A 19,481-nucleotide genomic window follows, 5' to 3' on the forward strand; every position below is an offset into this window, starting at 1 on the left:
AGACTGCTTGACGAACGTCAAGTTACGTAATCAATATTCATGGTCCAGGCCTGGAAAGGCGATTTCTGTCATCAGCACGCGCAGCTGCGGTCTCGAGGTGTTATGCGCGGCCACTCCTCTCATGAACGTGCTCAGCCTTCAACCGGAAAAACCAGTTAAACGAATGGAAGAAGAAAGACGAGGGGTGTGTAGAAAACACTGTATGAGATGGGAAACACACAGATATAGGTACATGCTCCATGATAAACCATTCAGTGACAAAGCGTGGGATCTCATTAAGTTGGCGTGACGGCAGCGAATTGTTTGCTAGGGTTCATTCAATATCTTTTAGACTGTAGAGTTTCCATCAAACTTTGCACAGACCTGTAGTTTGTTTAAGTGTTGGGAAGAGTTTATTTTAAAAGTAATGCATTACAATATTACATTACTCCCTAAAAAATGAACTAAAGTTACTTTTTATTCAAAGTAATGCCTTACGTTACTTTTGCGTTACTTTTAAAATCTGGCAGGGCTTGCTTGTTTGTTTTTAATATAAAAAGTTATGTTTTTGGCAAATGTCAAAAAAGAAAAAAAGTACAAATTTAAATTTCTCTTGAGTAATTTTTGTTTATTATTATGGTTGAATTTGATCATCAAAGGTCAGCAGCAAAGACACTGGTTAATAAAATGGGATTAAATAAATGAAGGATTGGACATGTTAGATCAGTCTGTGCAAGTTTCTTTTAGTTGAAACAGCTCAGAATTACATTTTAGTCTAGAACTAGGCTTAAGCCTTGTCTGAGAAGCCAGGGGAAAGGATATTTGTATTATATAACTTATTTAATTATTGAAGGTTTGTGTCATATTTTGCATTTCACTGTTTTTATTCATTTGAGGACAGTGTTGGGATAACGCATTGTAAGTAACTTGAGATACGTAATCAGATTACTTTTTTCAAGTAACTAGTAAAGTAACGCATTACTTTTTAATTTACAGTAAAATATCTGAGTTACTTTTTTCAAAAAAGTAACGGCAGTTACTTTTTTCCCCATTTATTGTTTGACCGGTCTCCTGTCCCTATGTTGAGAGAAATCAGGAGTAAGATGTTACTGAAGTTTCAAAATAAACGTGAACATGCATTAATTCATCTCACTCATGCAAACAAACAAACAAACAAAAAAAAAACAGATTCAGTATTCCTCAAAATGAATAAAATCAGTGAAATGCAACTCAGAATGTGACGCAAACCTGCAATAATTAAATGTTAAATAACACAAATATCCTTTATGTATTTAATCCCATTTTGTTAACCAATGTATTTGCTGCTGACCTTCAATGATCCAATTCAATCATACTAATAAGCAATAATTACTCTAGATAAAAATTTGCTTCTTTTTTTTTGCTGAAATGCGTTGAACTTTCTTCTGCGTTCTACTGTACAGACGTGAATTTACTTTTCCTTCAGCCTGAGGCTTATTCATTTCACTTTTGGTGTGAAAGGGCTTTTACGTTTGCCAAATAAAACTTTTTATATTAAAAAGAAATAAGCAAGCCCAGCCCAGATATAAAAAGTAACGAAAAGTAACGTAACGGAATTACTTTCCATAAAAAGTAACTAAATAATCTGATTAGTTACTTTTTTTAGGGAGTAACGCATACTGTAATGTATTACTTTTAAAAGTAACTTTCCCCAACACAGTTTGAGGAATACTGAATCTGTTTTTTGTGAGTAAGATGAATTAACGCATGTTCACATTTATTCAAGAACGGAAGTAACATCTTACTCCTAATTTCTCTCAATTGGGGACAGGAGAGTTTTTAATCAATAAATAGGGAAAAAAGAACTGGTGTTACTTATCTGAAAGAGTAACTTGGATATTTACTTTCAAATTAAAAAGTAATGCATTACTAGTTACTTGAAAAAAGTAATCTGATTACGTAATTTGTGTTGTAATGCGTTTCATCCAACACCAGTAAATCTTTTCTACCTGATCGGGCAAACATTTTTCCCACAAAGGAAAATATTATTCCCAAAATCCCATAGATTTCTGTTTAATGTTTGTTTATTTATTTATTTCTTTTTGCCTGAAATACGCAGGATTGACAGTAAGACATTAAAGCTGTTTTAAATAGCAAGACAGTGCTTTGTCAGCCAACATCATTACTGGTCTTAATTTGCTTTTTCTAGATTTGTTTTCATCTTTTTTAATATTGTTTTGCTGATTTAGAATGAAATATAGTATGTGATTTGTCCAGTAGAGAATAATATGACTATTATCTTTATATCTGTCATTATAGCTGGTGAATCATAAGCAAAAGACATTAGAAGTAGTATTAATTTATCCTTGCTAATTTAACTATGCATTTAGGGTTGTCTTTATGTACATTTGGTGTGACTGTGACATAACATACAGTTAGACTTTGGTCAGTTGTCAATGTTTTATAGGTTATGGTAATATCTTACTAGAGTACAATGAGATATAGATATTGTAGTGTTAGCACGCTTACTTTGATCATTTAAGTAACAAAATCTGTAACAGCGACAACGGGATTTATATGAATAATATGTAATCCATTCTGATTTAATACTATATGAAATCTAAAATTAAATCAAGTTTAAGTGCATTTTCGATATATGTATGCCTCCTCTGTAGCTGTGTATAGATTGACAGATGATTTTTTCACCCTTGACAAAGTTTAGGAAATGGAACAAATTACAAGTCAGGAATGTAAACAGGAAACACAAAAGGACTAGTGCAGAAAAACAAAGATAGATTTCAGAAAATCCATGGAGTAGATGGGTCAAATAAATATAGTGCTGGCATATCGACCTGTAGATTAAAGATCAATATAGCCATGCATGTGAGTTAAATATTGCTGTTAGTGTCCTTGGGGCAATGTCTTTGAGATAAGTGTCTTTAAGATATATATATATATATAACCAGTCATTTATAGGACTAATTTACTGAAAAATAAAATCATTTACTCACCCTCATGTTGGTCCAAACCTGTTTAACTTCCTTTTTTTCTGTGGAAAACAAAATAGAAATATTTCCTAATCATTTCTTATGACTTTTTTGCTACATCATAAGTTGTCTGAAGTCACATGACAGTTTTGTGTGAGGAACAGAACATAATTTAAGATATTATTCTCCTAAAGATCTTCCCGTCACTCACAGTTCATGAATCTCAGTGCTCAATTCAGTTTGTTAATGTAATTAATTAATAATAGTTAATGAATTAATGATATATATATATATATTTTTACTTAAATGCATCTGCAGCCTTTAAGTTTAGGGGGTTCAATCAAAATGCATTGTCCACTCGATTGACATCACTTCATTGGCTACAAAGCTGGTGCAATGTAATCTTTATGTGCCATATTTGAATTTAATGTGAATAAGATTTACAGAGAGAAAGTTTTGAATGATGGATTTGTTTCTTACTAACATGCAGCTTTTCACTTCACAAGATGTTAATTGATGGATAGGAGTGGTGTGGATTACTTGTGGATTATTGTGATGTTTGGACTCTCATTCCGACGGCACCCATTCACTGCAGAGGATCCAGTGGTGAGCAAGTGATGACAAAGTGATGTAATGCCAAACTTCTCCAAATCTGTTCATCTAGATCTTGGATGACATGAGGGTGAGTATTTTCAGCAAATTTTAATAATTGTCTGCATTCCATTAATGCAGCCTAAACATAGGTATCCACATTACATCCACATTTCACAGGCTTAACTGGTTAAAATCACACTCACTGATCCAAATACAGGAGAGGAACTGACTTTGCTTTGTTTAAAGTGAAAGATTATAGTCTTAAATTCTGTTAAATCACTTGTTTTCACAACGACAGGATGAAAGTGATAACTACTGTACAGACTTCCTCTTTCTACACCTCCCAGATAAAGTTTCAGACAACAGTGCTGGAGACACCGAGTGATGTGACTCATTAAAATGATCCCACTTCCTGTCAAAATGGTTATTATCATAATCACACATTTAGTGCTATCGCATACACATCAACAAAGAAAGTGAACGTGACTCGGCCTGTGAAAGAGCCATTTCAGGACTGGAGCAGTATGTTCGGGGTTAAATAAGGTTATTGGCTTTTTCTGCAAATTTCTTTTGCATGTTTGCTGACATCTGGTGGAAGATCTTTGCTGCTGCGGTTGAGTTTTCCTCTTCAGGCAGGGGCCCATTGGTGAAAATATACAGAGCATGGACACTTGTTACAAATTCTTGTTTGGTGTTGCATTTTAAGCCTCGTCTATAATATCATGACCCAGTTTCACAGACAGGGCTTAGGTTAAGCCAGGATTAGGCCATAGTTCAATTAGAATATTTAAGTAGTTTTTATAAACGTGCTGTAGATAAAAACACTACTGGTGTGCATAATGAGACAAAACAATGGCACTGGCATATTTTAAGATCAGACAGTGTAAGTTTCTTTCAGTTAAAACACCCCAGACATGCATTTTAGTCTGGGACTAGATATGAGCCTTGACTGTGAAACCAAGGGCTAGTGTGTTACCATAGTCTTGTATTTACATATATAAGGAGATAAGGTGACGTTCCAAAACTGAAATATATTATGTGATGTTTTATGTGTATATAACTCCAAAAGAAAAAAAAAACATGTGAGCTCAAACAATTATTATCAGATCTCTAGTTTATTTTCTTTGAGTTATGCCTTTCACCTTTGTATGGTTTATTATTTCATTCCATGTTAAATGCAGCATTTTTTGTTTATTGAATGGCAGCATACAATAATTTAGAAATTGCAATAGGTGCGGTCTCCTCCCCATGCTCGTGTTACCTGCACGCCACACCCAATAATCACAACTGATGGCCTCCATTATTGTTTGATCTATTTATTCATGACATCCTGACAAAAGTCAAATGGGTGGAGTCTTTCAATCCATGACGGGGCAGGTGTTTTCTATGTGGATGTAATAAAAAAATAAGACATTATTTATAGAAGAGAATAGGGCATGAAGTTAGACAACATTTAAAGATTTTTTTATTATATATATATATATCAGAGGTTGCGCTAGACTTTAACATTGTCCGTCATTATAATTTTCATATTTCAATTAGAATAAAACATTTAATTGCTTTTATTTTTGTTCACGTTTTCATTTTTAATCATGAACCTACAAGACAAGAGCGCAGTGTTTAAAAACAACAAAATACACTAGGGCTGGGTAAAAAAAAAAAAAAAATCATTTACTCACCCTCATGTTGGTCCAAACCTGTTTAACTTCCTGTTTTTCTGTGGAAAACAAAATAGAAATATTTCCTAATCATTTCTTATGACTTTTTTGCTACATCATAAGTTGTCTGAAGTCACATGACAGTTTTGTGTGAGGAACAGAACATAATTTAAGATATTCTCCTAAAGATCTTCTCGTCACTCACAGTTCATGAATCTCAGTGCTCAATTCAGTTTGTTAATGTAATTAATTAATAATAGTTAATGAATTAATGATATATATATATATATATATATATATATATATATATGTATATGTATATATATATATATATATATATTTTTTTTTACTTAAATGCATCTGCAGCCTTTAAGTTTAGGGGGTTCAATCAAAATGCATTGTCCACTCGATTGACATCACTTCATTGGCTACAAAGCTGGTGCAATGCAATCTTTATGTGCCATATTTGAATTTAATGTGAATAAGATTTACAGGGAGAAAGTTTTGAATGATGATTTTTTTTTCTTACTAACATGCAGCTTTTCACTTCACAAGACGTTAATTGATGGATAGGAGTGGTGTGGATTACTTGTGGATTATTGTGATGTTTGGACTCTCATTCTGACGGCACCCATTCACTGCAGAGGATCCAGTGGTGAGCAAGTGATGACAAAGTGATGTAATGCCAAACTTCTCCAAATCTGTTCATCTAGATCTTGGATGACACGAGGGTGAGTATTTTCAGCAAATTTTAATAATTGTCTGCATTCCATTAATGCAGCCTAAACATAGGTATCCACATTGCATCCACATTTCACAGGCTTAACTGGTTAAAGTCAAATGGGTGGAGTCTTTCAATCCATGACGGGGCAGGTGTTTTCTATGTGGATGTAATAAAAAAAAATAAGACATTATTTATAGAAGAGAATAGGGCATGAAGTTAGACAACATTTAAAGATTTTTTTATTATATATTTATATCAGAGGTTGCGGTAGACTTTAACATTGTCCGTCATTATAATTTTCATATTTCAATTAGAATAAAACATTTAATTGCTTTTATTTTTTGTTCACGTTTTCATTTTTAATCATGAACCCACAAGACAAGAGCGCAGTGTTTAAAAACAACAAAATACACTAGGGCTGGGTAAAAAAAAAAAAAAAAAAAAAAAAAAAGAGTTTTCTATATTAATAGATTCTCATTTTAATTAACTAAAATCGATTCTTAAATCACAATCGATCTTTTGTTCTATGCTGTTTTCAGTTGATGAATGAACATAGTGCGTCTTCCTTCCAAAAAATAGCAATAGGCTAGGCTTTGTGTTACTTTTGATATAAAACAAAGTCTCAGATTTCAAATTCTGTCCACTTCATTAGGAAATTCAAGCAATAAATACCATTTTGGCGCTCTTTAATGTGGAGTGATAGATCGTTGTAGCTTCTGTGCGTAATCTATATATATATATATATATATATATAAAACTTATATAAAAAAAAAACTTATAAAAAAAAAAAAACATTTTTGATGATAATATGAATGTTGCTTACAAACCAGCATATTCCTGAATGGTCAAAAAGCTGTTCTACATAGTTGCTAGGGTGTTCTGGATGGTTACTAGGTGATTGTTTACTGACCCGAGTCAGAAGAGCCCACAACACTTACCAAAGTTCAATACTAAATACTTAGATTTAATATGTTATGAGCAATAGATTGCGTGTCTTTGCAAACACCACTAATAACATAATTGGCCTTTTTTGACCAAGTTTATTTTTGTCTCTTAGCCATGTATAATTTTATAATTGTATAATTTGTATAATTTTTTTTCTGGCAGAACCCTGTGGCTTTGGATAAAAGCGTCTGCTAAATGAATATATGTAAATAGTGCACTCCTTCCTTTGATCAAAAGAGGGCGCAAGAGGAGAGGAGACTCCATTCAACTCTGTGCATCCATTGATTCACAACTTTCTCAATGTTCCTCTGTGAATTTATCCAAATTATGTAAGTAACTTTAAGATATATGTCTTTTAAATACATGTTGACCATGTAAAGCCTGACATAGCAGTCCAAAATTGAACAGTTTATTAAATGCTTATACAATAAAACATACAACGATGCAACATATTGTTATTAAGTATCATCTCTGATACATTAGCACCATATAGTACGATATAGGAGAATATGGTGCTCATGCTCCAGGTGGAAAGCGTTATAAATCATGTAAATCAATGAAATCTTTATAGCAGTATAACGGACTACTTATTAAATGCATATAAATATCAGTTGTCACTCTATATCTTCCAAAAATATTTCTTGGTAAGATGATATCTAAATGCTTAGTTTTACAAGCAAAGCTCTGTAGTTTCAAAACATATAATGCAATGCAATATAATGATGACGAAGTTGCTCCAGTCCAAGTTTTTTTTTTTTACAGCAAAAAGACACATGAACCATTAAGTTTATAATTATACTAAAAAGGTTTTTACTTGCTGAAACTTATAAACTATCAATCAAATGACAGACAACACCTGCGGCGAAACTAACTTTTTCAGGGAACACTTGAATACAGAAAAGAAACTGCACTTTTTAAGTCACAGGGACTTTAAATACATTATACATTTTATTACGCTAGATCATGCTGATTACAAATGTTTGAAGTTATGTATTTCATTAGCACATATTTTCGCTCCAACCCCTCCTTCTTTTCAGAAGGCTACTAAATCACTCATTCATGCTGCGGTGATCCCGTCTTTATGTTAACAATTCATCCTGTCTTCCTCTTCCCTGTTCTCCCGTTTCTCTCTCGGCACCTTTGCGCCCCTCCCTCGCTCCGTCGTTGTGTTTTTCTTCCTTTCTTCCACTCTCACCAGGTAACCAGACCTCCTGTGGGGGGTGTTGAGTTTCCACTTTCCCAGAGAAGGAGACAATTTGAGCCTCACAAAGCCCACAAAAGCTGTACGGCACCGTCCCTCCTCTCTCGCTCACTGCCCTTTCTCCCTCTAATTTGCCACTGTCCTTGTGCCTTCCTTGCTATTCCCTTGGCGTTTTATTTCTTTGCGCTCTTTCTTTCCCTTTTTTCGGTTTGAATCAGATAAACGGACAAAAATAATTGCAGGGCAAACTGTGAAACACATCCACACGCTGGCAAAAATCACATCAGACCTCAGTTGCTCACAAGAGACGGGAAAGAAATCGAATCAAATAAACAATGATAGGTATCTTCTCTGTTGCTTCGCTCAATACAAAACACTCTCAATACAAAACACTGTGTGTGTGTGTGTGTGTGTGCAGCTGGTCAGCAAAGAACAAGTGTAACTGAGTCGATGAGACAGGCGGGGGGAGAGATCTATATGAGTGTTGGTTTACAGTGTGCAACGATGACAGCAGTGGCACCGTGAGAGACGAGCCGAGATTCACCCTGTGACCTCTCATGCTGTCACTCACCCAGAAAAAATACTGCATCATTATAGCTGTTTGCTGCTGTTAAAGGAAAAGTCCACTTCCAGTACAACAATTTACAGATAATACTCACCCCCTTGTCATCCAAGATGTTCATGTCTTTCTTTGTTCAGTCGTAAAGAAATTGAGTTTTTTGAGGAAAACATTTCTGCATTTTTCTCCATATAATGGACTGATATGGTGCCCAGAGTTTGAACTTCCAAAATGCAGTTTAAATGAGTCTTCAAACGATCCCAAATGCGGTTGTAAACGATCCCAGCCATGGAAGAAGGATCTTATCTAGCGTAACGATCGGTTATTTTCATTAAAAAAATACAATTTAAATACTTTTTAATTTTAAACGCTCGTCTTGTCTTGCTCTGCCTGAACTCTGTGTATTCTGGCTCAAGACAGTTCGGGTTGAAAAACTCCAATCGTATTTTCTCCCTCAACTTCAAAAATCATTTAAAAATCATCCTACATTGCTGCAGAAGTACCGACCCAATGATTGCAAAGCAAACATGCAAAGAAGATCAGATACCCTTAAAGGAGAAGTCCACTTCCAGAACAACAGTTTACAGATAATGTACTCACCCGCTTGTCATTCACAATGTTCATGTCTTTCTTTCTTCAGTCGTAAAACAATTATGTTTTTTGAGGAAAACATTTCTGCATTTTTCCCCATATAATGGACTGGTATGGTGCCCCGATTTCGAACTTCCAAAATGCAGTTTAAATGCGGCAAACGCGGTTGTAAATGATCCCAGCTGAGAAAGAAGGGTCTTATCTAGCGAAACGATTGGTTATTTACATTTTTAAAAAAAAATACAATTTAAATACTTTTTATTCTCAAACGCTCGTCTTGTCTTGCAGTCCTTGAACTCTGTGTATATTTTTCGACATACCCTAACTGTCATGAACAGAAACAAAAACAGTCCAGGCAGAGTAAGACAAAACGAACATTTGGCATTAAAAAGTATATAAATTGTGTTATTTTTATTAAAATAACTGATCGTTACGCTAGATAAGACCCTTCTTCCTCGGCTGGGATCGTTACAACCGCATTTGGGATCATTTGAAGCTGCATTTAAACTGCATTTTGGAAGTTCAAACTCGGGGCACCATACAAGTCCAGTGTATGGAGAAAAATGCTGAAAAACATAATTTTTTGTACAACTGAAGAAAGAAAGACATGAACATCTTGGATGACAAGGGGGTGAGTACATTATCTGTAAATCTTTGTTCTGAAAGTGGACTTCTCCTTTAAAAGACTCCTTCACTTAGAAATGAAACTTCAAGGGTCATTTATTCACCCTTATGACTTTATGGCATCTGTAAAACTCAAAAGGAGATGTTTTGTAGCATGTTTGCACTGCAATTTTCTGTGCAGTGAAAGCATGTGACACTGAAAACTGGAGTAATGATGCTAAGAAATGAATTACAGTTTAAAAAATATTCAAACACAAAGTTGTTATTTTAAGTTATAATATTATTTCACAGTATTTCTGTTTTACTGTATTTTTATCACATAAATACAGCCTTGGTAAGCATAAGAAACTTCTTTCCAAAAACTCAAACTTTTCAATTGATTGTTCATGTTGATGTTACTTCTGTGTTGTTTATAAAGCGTTTTTCTTAGTTGTTTTTGCAACTCAACAGCCCTGTAAGATTTTATTGCTTGGAAAGCAAAGCAGCTTGGACTTTCTGCACGTGTCATTTTGTGTTTCGTGGAAAAAAGAAGAACATGAAGGTGAGTAAAAGACAAGTAAATTTTCTGAGTGAATTATTTCTTAGTTTATTTAGTAGAGTTTAAATTAGGTTGATGCGGAAGTGTATTGGGAGGCTGTGTTGACGTAGTGGCTTTTCAAAAATAAAAAGGGGAAAAACTGTAATGAATTCAGTTTTGGCTCAATACATCCAGGCCTTTCCAGCAGCTGAAGAGGCAAAAATCAAAAGAAAAGACAAGTCTGGTAAAACAATCTCTCTCTGGATGAAGGGTACAAAAATGCTTTTGTAGGTTTGGAACAGCATGAAGAAACTGGGAAGAAATGTTTTTTCAGATTAAGATAATTATCAGCAATGTTTTACATCTTCTGAAGAAAGTGTGAATAGTGCATCCCTATGCAAAACTCACCTCCACAATAGGAAGAGTGGTTGCCAAGACATTACTTGTGGTTGCTAGGTGGTTGCTTTTTGGCCAAAAGTCATAAAAGTTCACCCTCAAGTCTGTAATATTCTGGTTTCTACATGTGGCCGTGGTCACTTCTTAAACACAGTTCTGTAGGATTTTTTTCACCCATTATATTTTACTGCAAGTCTACATATATTTTACAGTTTATAGAGCTTTTTGACCTCTATACATTGCAAAAACAAAAAATGTATAAGTAAAAAAAGAGTAAAGATTATTGGAGTGTGTTTTACAATAAATACTTTTTTATTATTTCTACTTAAAGGGAACCCCAGGTATTAAGACTTGTATGGCTTAACTTACTGAAATACAGTCATGTGAAAAAGTTAGGACACCCTACTGAATTCCATGGTTTTCCATATCAGGACATCATTAAAAAACTGGTCCTTGGCTGGTCTTAAAAATAAGGAAAAAAAAAACCTCAGATGAACAATAACACATGACAAATTGTGTCATTATTTGCTGAACAAAAATAAAGCCAAAATGGAAAAGCTATGTGTGACAAAGTTAGGACACCCTTACTGTTAACATTGGAATTAAGAGGGTAAATAACAGTCAAGCACTGCTAATCAAATACTTTTGATTAACTGATCATCAGCAAGTCTGAGCGCCTCATATAAAAGCAAGTTTGCTGGTCTGGAGCCTTCAGGTGTGTGTTAACACAATGCCAAGGAGGTAAGACATCAGCAGTCATCTTAGAGAAGCAATTGTTGCTGCCATCAATCTGAGAACAGTAATATGGCCATTTCCAAACAATTTGAAGTTTATTCACAAGAGAAAGACATTTAAAACAGACACCTTTCCTTCCAGGAGTGGACGTCCCAGAAAATTCACCCCAAGATCAGACCGTGTAAAGCTCAGAGAAATGGTAGACAACCCAAGAACTACACCTCAGACTCTACAGGTCTCATTTAACAGTTAAATGATAAAGTTCATGACAATAGCATTAGAAAAATATGGGACAGAAATGGCATGTGTGGAAGGCTTGGCAGAAGAAAGCCTCTTCTATCCAAAAAAACCCCCAAAAAAACATTGCAGCACAGTTTAGGTCTGCAAAGTTGCATCTGAACAAAACACAAGTCTTCTAGAATAATGTCCTTTGAACAGACGAGACAGAAGTGGAGATGTCTGGCCATAATGCACAGTGCCAATTTTGGTGAAAACCTAAAAAGCATATGAGCACAAACACCTCATAGCAAAAGACAAGCATGCTGGAGGAGGGCTGATAATTTTGGGCTTGTTTTGTAGCCACAGGACCTGGGCACCTCACAGTCATTGATTTGGCCATGAACTTCTCTGTATATCAAAGTATTCTAGAGTCAAATGCGAGGGCATCTGTTCGGCATTTAAAGTTGGGCCAAAATTGGGTAATACAACGGGACAGTTATCCCAAGCACACCGGCAAATCTACAACAGAATGAAAAGAAAAGAATCAAGGTGTTGCAATAGCCCAGTCCAAGTCCAGAGCTCATCCTGACTCAAATGCTGTGGTGAGAGCTGTGCATAAGCAAATGTCCACAAACCTCAATAAACCGGAGCAACGTTGAAAAGAAGAGTGGTCCAAATTCCTCTAGAACGATGTGAGAGACTGATAAAGTCACACAGAAAATTAATGCTTCAAGTTACTGCTGCTAAAAGTGGATCTACAGGCAGTTGACACATAGGGTGTCCTAACTTTGTCAGACATGGCCTTTCCCTCTTGGCTGTATCTTTCTTCAATAAATAATGAAACTGTGTGATATGTCATGTGATGATGTTTATCTGCGGATTTATTTTCCAAATTTTAAGACCTGCCAACGACCAGATAATTTTTTCTTATGTCCTGATACAGAAAACCATGAAATTCAATAGGGTGTCCTAACTTTTTCACATGACTGTATGTAGCAGAAAACCAATAAAAGACTTGCATTATTTAAAAAATCCACTTTGTTTTATACATATTTTGGACTATAGGAGGTGCCATTATTTACCTGTTGCTATTTTTACCAAACACAACTCGGAAAATAAAATACTGATACGATGCCACATTTTGGTTGTAATTATCAGTCAAAGGGCAACAAGAAAAGTGATGTAAGTCTTCTCTGCTTTCCTAGCAATAAAAAGCAGAGAAAAGAACAGGAGGATGCCTGTGGACCTGTGTCTTTGTTCCCTTCATTTTTAGCCCTGATGCCTTTGAGATTTTTAGTAGACCACAGCTACTGAAAGAGCTTACAAACGGCAGAGACAAGAAACGCTAGATGCCATCCTGGCAGAATGTAAACAGTTGATGCTTTGGTTTAAGACTACGCTTATATCCATCGCCACCTATAAGCTCTTTCGGCAGCTGTAGTCATAATATCAGTATTGTATTTTCTGAGTTGCGTTGTGGTAAAAATAGCAACAGGTTGTACCAGCAGCTTACCGAGTGTTACCATTTCACGTCATAATGGCGCCCCCCATAGTCCAAAATATGTATAAAAAGATGTGGCTTTTTTTAAATAATGCAAGTCTTTCATGGCATTTCAACTACATATTTCAGTACTAGACATCATTTACATTATATTAAGCCACACAAGTCATAATATCCTGGGTTCCCTTTAAAAATGTCATGTTTCATTTGTTTCATTCATGTTTGTATTTATTTGTGAAATTTTGTGAGTGACAATTAGTCAAACCTGTTTGCTTCAATTATTTCTTAAAATGTCTGCAAAATATTCTTTGGGTATTATTGAAATTAACAAAAATATAATATCAACAAATATTACAAGATTTCTCAAGTTTGTTGATCTGTTACTCCCAAAAACATCACATGATTTAAAAAGACTTGAAAGTTTAGTGCTCTGCCAAATAGCATTACTATCAGTATTTTATCAGTATGATGTTTAAATGATGTTTAAAGGTTGTTTAAATATTCTTACTGTAAATTTTAGGGGTCAGTAAGACTTGTAATAGTCTTTAAAGAAGTCTCTTATGCTCATCAAGGCTGCATTTATTTGATTAAAAATATAGAAAAAAAAACAGTAATATTGCAAAATGTTTTTACAATGTAAAATAATGTTTTTATTTTAACATACTTTAAAATAGAATTTATTCCTGTGATGAAAAGCTGAATTTTTATCAGCTGTTACTCCAGTCTTAAGTGTCACATGATCCTTCAGAAATCATTCTAATATGCGGATTTATTATTAGAATGATCAATGTTGGATAATATCAACAGTTGTGCTGCCAAATATTTTTTGGAACCTGTGATTTTTTTTTTTTTTTTTCTTTCATGAATAACAAGTTTAAAAAGTACAGTGTTTATTCAAAATATAAATATTTTATAACAATGTAAATTATTTATTATTAACTTTTAATAAACTTTTAATTATTAACTTAATACATCCTTGGTGAATAAAAGTATTAATTTCTTAAAAAAAAAAAAAAAAAAAAGAAACAATAAAAATGTACTAACCCCAAACTTTTGAATGGTAGTGTATATATATATATACATATATGCATGGGTTTGTAATATAATGATTTTAGACATCTTAAATTGTTTATTTTTCTTATTTTCTTAGCAGGATTGGCAAATGTTGTTTTTTTTTTTTAACCTTAAATCTTGCTGCTCAAAAGTTTGGAGTCAGTAGGATTTTAATATTTTTATTCATCAAGGATGCATTAAATAACTTAAATATAACACAGGTAACTTTTATGGTGCTTTTTCAGCCTTTTAGTTGTTTCAATAATTTTATGGAAAAGAGCTGCTTGTGTGTTCTGCCTAACATGTTTTTATGTTTTACAGATGAAAGAAAGTGAGATGGGTTTGCAACACGTAAGTAAACACTGACAGAATTTTCATTTCTGGGTGAACTATCTCTTTAAGAGCACACCAAACCAGTCCACCTGATCGGACGGATGTTAAACAAATAAGAAGTAAAAATAAATGTGCCCTGGTCAGTAGGGGATTCCCATGTCCTCCGTCTTGACCCCCACCAAAACCCATCACTAACCCATTCACTAACCAGGCAGGGTGACGCTCTGAACGAACCCCCCTTCATCCCAGAGAGAGGGAACGCTGTGACCCTATAAATAGAGGCGAGGAATGGTGCTGATATGTTGAAGGAAGGAGGGGGGCATGGAAAAAGGATTAAGAGAGATATTCGGCTGGTGATCGGGCTGTTCTTGCAGCCTGTGCATCTCTGACTCAGGTAATCCGGATAGGAGGGATGTCACATGGGAATTTTGTGCGATCTTGATGACAGTACAATTGGCCTTGATGCGCTCGTTTGCGCTCTGTCTCTCCCTGTGTTTACCTCTCTTCCTTTTGGCAGCGGTGCTGCACCTTCCCCTGAGGATGGGATGTGCGTTCATTATTGGAGGTAAAGGTGTGATGACTGTAGTACATCGTGTTCAGGTGCTTGCTTCCTGATTGGAAACAGTCTGACTCCCTTATTGGCTCATAGGAGCTTCTTATCCAATCAGAATCTAAGTTCACTCCTTGGCAACTTAATGTTTTTGACAGAGGATTTACAGTTAGTCTAGATCTAAATTGACCCTTTTGTGCTGTATAACTATCCTTACTGCAATCACTCACGCAAACAGATGCACGTTCAACTGTCTTGAATCAGTCAGCTAAGGTTTATTGGCATTTATATTATTTAATGAATACTTTTAATCATCAAGGATGCATTAGATTGATCAAAAGTCACAGTCAAGACTTTCTATTTCAAATAAATGCTGTCGTTTTGAACTTTCCATTCATCAAAGAATCTTGAAAAGATATCAATCAATCAATAAATAAATATAATTTCTAAAACTGTAATGATGTTTCACAATATTACTGTTTTTACTGTATTTTGATCAAATAAATGGGGCCTTGGTGAGCATAAGAGACTTCTTTAAAAAATGCATATGCAGTTTATCTCAATGTAGACAAAGAAGGAAAAGACCAAAAGGCCAAAAGTTAGGCCTCCTTTCCTACTTAACAGAATTAGTGATTCGGGGAGCAGGACAGGGTTGACCGAAGTTAAAGAGCAACAATAGCATGCGAGACCCAGGGTCAAAAGAGCCACAGGAGTGATGAATGGCTAAGAAAATCACACTAGTTTGTGTTAAGACAGTGTGGGAAGAAACAGAGCAAAACATTTCGTCATCATGTTTCATTGGACTATTTTATGATATATTAAACTTTTATAATGCAAGGCTAAATCAATCAACATTATTGTGGAAAAAAAGCATGAAGTGGAGAGTCCCTTAAATATTTCTTAGGGTGGGTTTCATTTTTGAAAGTCAATTTCTTTTCATTTACCACACATTGCATGTTGTTACGCCCTGTGGGGTAAGTTGTCACATTGAGTTGGCACAATATATCTTGCAGCTAACAGTATGAAAGGTAACATGCATGTTGTTTTAGTCAACAAACTGTAATTAATAAATTATATAAAATTAGTGTTTGTGACAACCTGCACCAATCTGACATTTGTTTCTGCCATATCTCTCTCTCTCTCTCTCTCTCTCTCTCTCTATATATATATATGTATATAATATGTGTGTGTATATATATATATATATATACACACACACACATATATATATATACATATACACACATATTATATATATATATATATATATATATATATAGGTCAGAGACGAAAAAGGGTTTAAGCTTAAAAACAATAAGTGCAATACTGCTTTAAATTGTTGCTTTTTTAAAAAAAAAAAAAAAAACTTAAAATGTTTCATGTTTAATTTAATTGCATTTTTGTTTTTCTGAGCAAAAAATAAATATCATACTTTTTTACCCTAATTTACAGAAGACACCCACTAAAATGTCAATCTTATCAAGCATGTTTACAACAAAAATCAATTTATGACCAATCAAAGGACAAATTACTTTCACCCCAAATACTAATTAGTTGTACGTCTACATTTTTTAAATTTGCCACTATCCTAGGTTTTGCCCATTTATCAGTAAGAATTTTTTGCTAATTTAAAACACAATACAATTTAATTTGCTCCCTTATTCTTTTATATATATTTAATATGTAATTAATATATTTTATATATAATTTTTACGTAAATATTGTGTTAAACCGAATGACAATGTAACTTTATTTCAATCAGATTTTGACATTTTATTCTTCAAAAAAGCTTATTTGAAACCTTAAAAGTAGATGCTTTACTTACATTTAATGTGCTTTCATAAAGGTATCAGCAATAATGATCACAATTATCACAAAAGGTAAACATTTATTGTGTAACAGTGTTGGGGAAAGTTACTTTTAAAAGTAATGCATTACATTTAGCTTTACTCCCTGAAAAAGTAACTAATTACGTTACCTAGTTACTTTTTATAGAAAGTAATGTGTTATGTTACTTTTGCGTTACTTTTTAAATGTGGGCAGGGCTTGCTTCTTTGTTTTTAATATAAAACAATTCTAATGTAAAAGCCCTTTTACACCAAAAGTGAAATGAATTCACCTCAGGTTGAAAGAAAAGTACATTTATGCAGGAGATCCCTCTTCAGCTATATAAAAAAAATTAAGCACAAATGTTAGTTTATCTAAATTAATTTTTGCTTATTAGTATGGTTGAATTGCCTTATCGAAGGTCAGCATCAAAGACACTGGTTAATAAAACGGGATTAAATACATGAAGGATATTTGTTTTATTTAACATATTTCGTTATTGCAGGGTTGCATCATATTTTGAGTTTGCATTTCACTATTTTTATTTATTTTGAGGAATACTAAATCTGTTTTTGTGAGTGAGATGAATTAATGCATGTTCACATTTAGTCTAGAATACAGTAACATCATGTTTACTCCCAATTTGCAGACATGAGACTTGTTAATCAATAAATGGGGAAAAAAGTAACTGGCATTACTTATTTGAAAAAGTAACTCAGATATTTTCTTAGAAATTCAAAAGTAATGCGTTACTTTACTAGTTACTTGAAAAAAGTAATATTATTACGTAACTTGCATTACTTGTAATGCGTTACCCCCAACACTGTTTTTTAAATGTAAGCCATTTATAAAAATGTTTATTATTTATTAACTTATTAATAACTTATTAATAAATGTTTATTAATACGTGTTTATTGAACATAATGTTAATTTCCCAAGTATTTTGGGTTCATTTTTAAGCAAGAAATATAGTAATTTTAAGCAATGTTTCCTCTTTGAATTGCAAGATTATTTCTCACAATTCTGTTTTTACAGCTAGCAAATCTTCATTTATTACTCACAATTTTGCATTTATATCTTGCAATTGTGAGGAAAAATGTGCAAGAAGCAAATCTGAATTGTGAGAGAAATAGTCCTGTGGCAGAAACAAGCTTCCATATAAAATTTAATTTCAGCCTTCACGTTAAAATCCAGTAAAAATGTGCAAGAAAAAAGTCTGAACTGTGAGAAAAATATTCCTGTGGCAGAAACAAGCTTCCATGTAAAATTATGTTGCTATATAATGTTATGTAAAAAAAATGTTGCTATATAATGTTTACTACCCAACAGCTACAGCAAAAATGTGATGTAACTTTAGAAGACAGAATTCACATAATAATCATAATTTATAGTAGTTTTTAACAAGATGTCTGAAAACAACATGCAGCATCACTGCTGGGGGAAAGCATTTGTGTAATTGAACTTCTGCTTCTGCTTCCTCTGTGACAACTAGCCCCAGCCATGGCTCTGTTTGTCTTATTTATCTGTGGTGCAACTTCTTATTGTCCTTTCTTCATCTCTTCCGTGCCGTTCCAGTACCTGCTTCATTGGCTCCTGTCCTGTCATGTCCTAACCAACTTCAAACGACAGTGTTTAAGCCGCCAGCCAATGCAAAAGAATAAAAGTTGCATATGAAAATAGATGTTCATCAGTCATTGTCACCTAGTGTTCAGGTACATTTCCTGTGCAGTTTTCATAATGAGGCCTGCGCACGAGGTCCGGATTTATCATAAATGCATCTTGTCTCATCATTCTGTTTTCAACCTCTTCTCAACCCCCTTTCAAACTAATTCCTTCCCCTCCCCCTCTCCCTCTTTCTCTTTATTCAAAGCCATTGATCATGCATGCAGAAATTTAGCACGCCCATAGCTCCAGTCGGGAGCGCTGGGGCGCTGTCCTACATACTGCTTCTCCACACACACACACTTGTCCTGAGACCACAATCAAATACACAAGCATACACACACACACAGGGCAACCGCACTGGCAAACTCTTGAGCCGTGATACATAAGCACGCAAATTTTTTAGAAATTGTGGCATGCATTCCTACCTGTCTGGCCTATGAACTGCTCTCAAAACTTTTGGTGCATGAGTTTGATTTTGGGTGTGATAATTGCATCTGTTTTCTTGTTTTCCACTGAAATATTGGGTTTTATACATCTAAGTTGTACTAGTTTCCTTTTGCAGGTGCATTTCTGCTCTAGCTTTTGTGAGCTTAAAATAACTTCTAATAATGTTGGCTTTTGTATGATAAATTGCTTTTGCTTTTTCTCAAGTTACTTTGGATAACAATATGTTCTAATGTAAATGTCATAGGCATGCTTTTTGCATGCAGATGTAATTTTTCTTGTGCTTTACTGAAGTGAACAAATTAGGAGAGATTATTACTTATTAGATGTTTTGTGAAAAACATAGTTGTGTATAATTTGTTTAATAATTATGTTTCAAGGTAAATGAGCCAGTAAATAT

At 34.1% G+C, this 19,481-nt stretch overlaps 2 long non-coding RNA genes across 4 annotated transcripts; both read left to right on the forward strand.

Moving 5' to 3' along the window:
* The first annotated feature begins 105 nt into the window (after positions 1-105).
* On the forward strand, positions 106-14,673 carry LOC127166062 (uncharacterized). Of its 3 annotated transcripts, none has more exons than XR_007827847.1 (5): positions 106-228; positions 3,436-3,627; positions 5,737-5,928; positions 7,029-7,195; positions 14,584-14,673. It is a non-coding gene; the product is annotated as an uncharacterized LOC127166062 (long non-coding RNA). The 3 variants fall into 3 exon arrangements; XR_007827848.1 differs by lacking the exon at positions 14,584-14,673 and adding an exon at positions 10,292-10,370; XR_007827846.1 differs by lacking the exon at positions 14,584-14,673 and having other exon boundaries at positions 3,452-3,627; positions 7,029-7,305.
* A 177-nt stretch (positions 14,674-14,850) lies between these two features.
* Positions 14,851-18,774, forward strand: LOC127165981 (uncharacterized). The gene is made up of 3 exons (XR_007827841.1): positions 14,851-14,989; positions 15,113-15,160; positions 18,548-18,774. It is a non-coding gene; the product is annotated as an uncharacterized LOC127165981 (long non-coding RNA).
* The last annotated feature ends 707 nt before the right edge of the window (positions 18,775-19,481 follow it).

This window comes from Labeo rohita, chromosome 5 (genome assembly GCF_022985175.1).
Source record: "Labeo rohita strain BAU-BD-2019 chromosome 5, IGBB_LRoh.1.0, whole genome shotgun sequence".
In the NCBI taxonomy this organism is placed as follows: domain Eukaryota; kingdom Metazoa; phylum Chordata; class Actinopteri; order Cypriniformes; family Cyprinidae; genus Labeo; species Labeo rohita.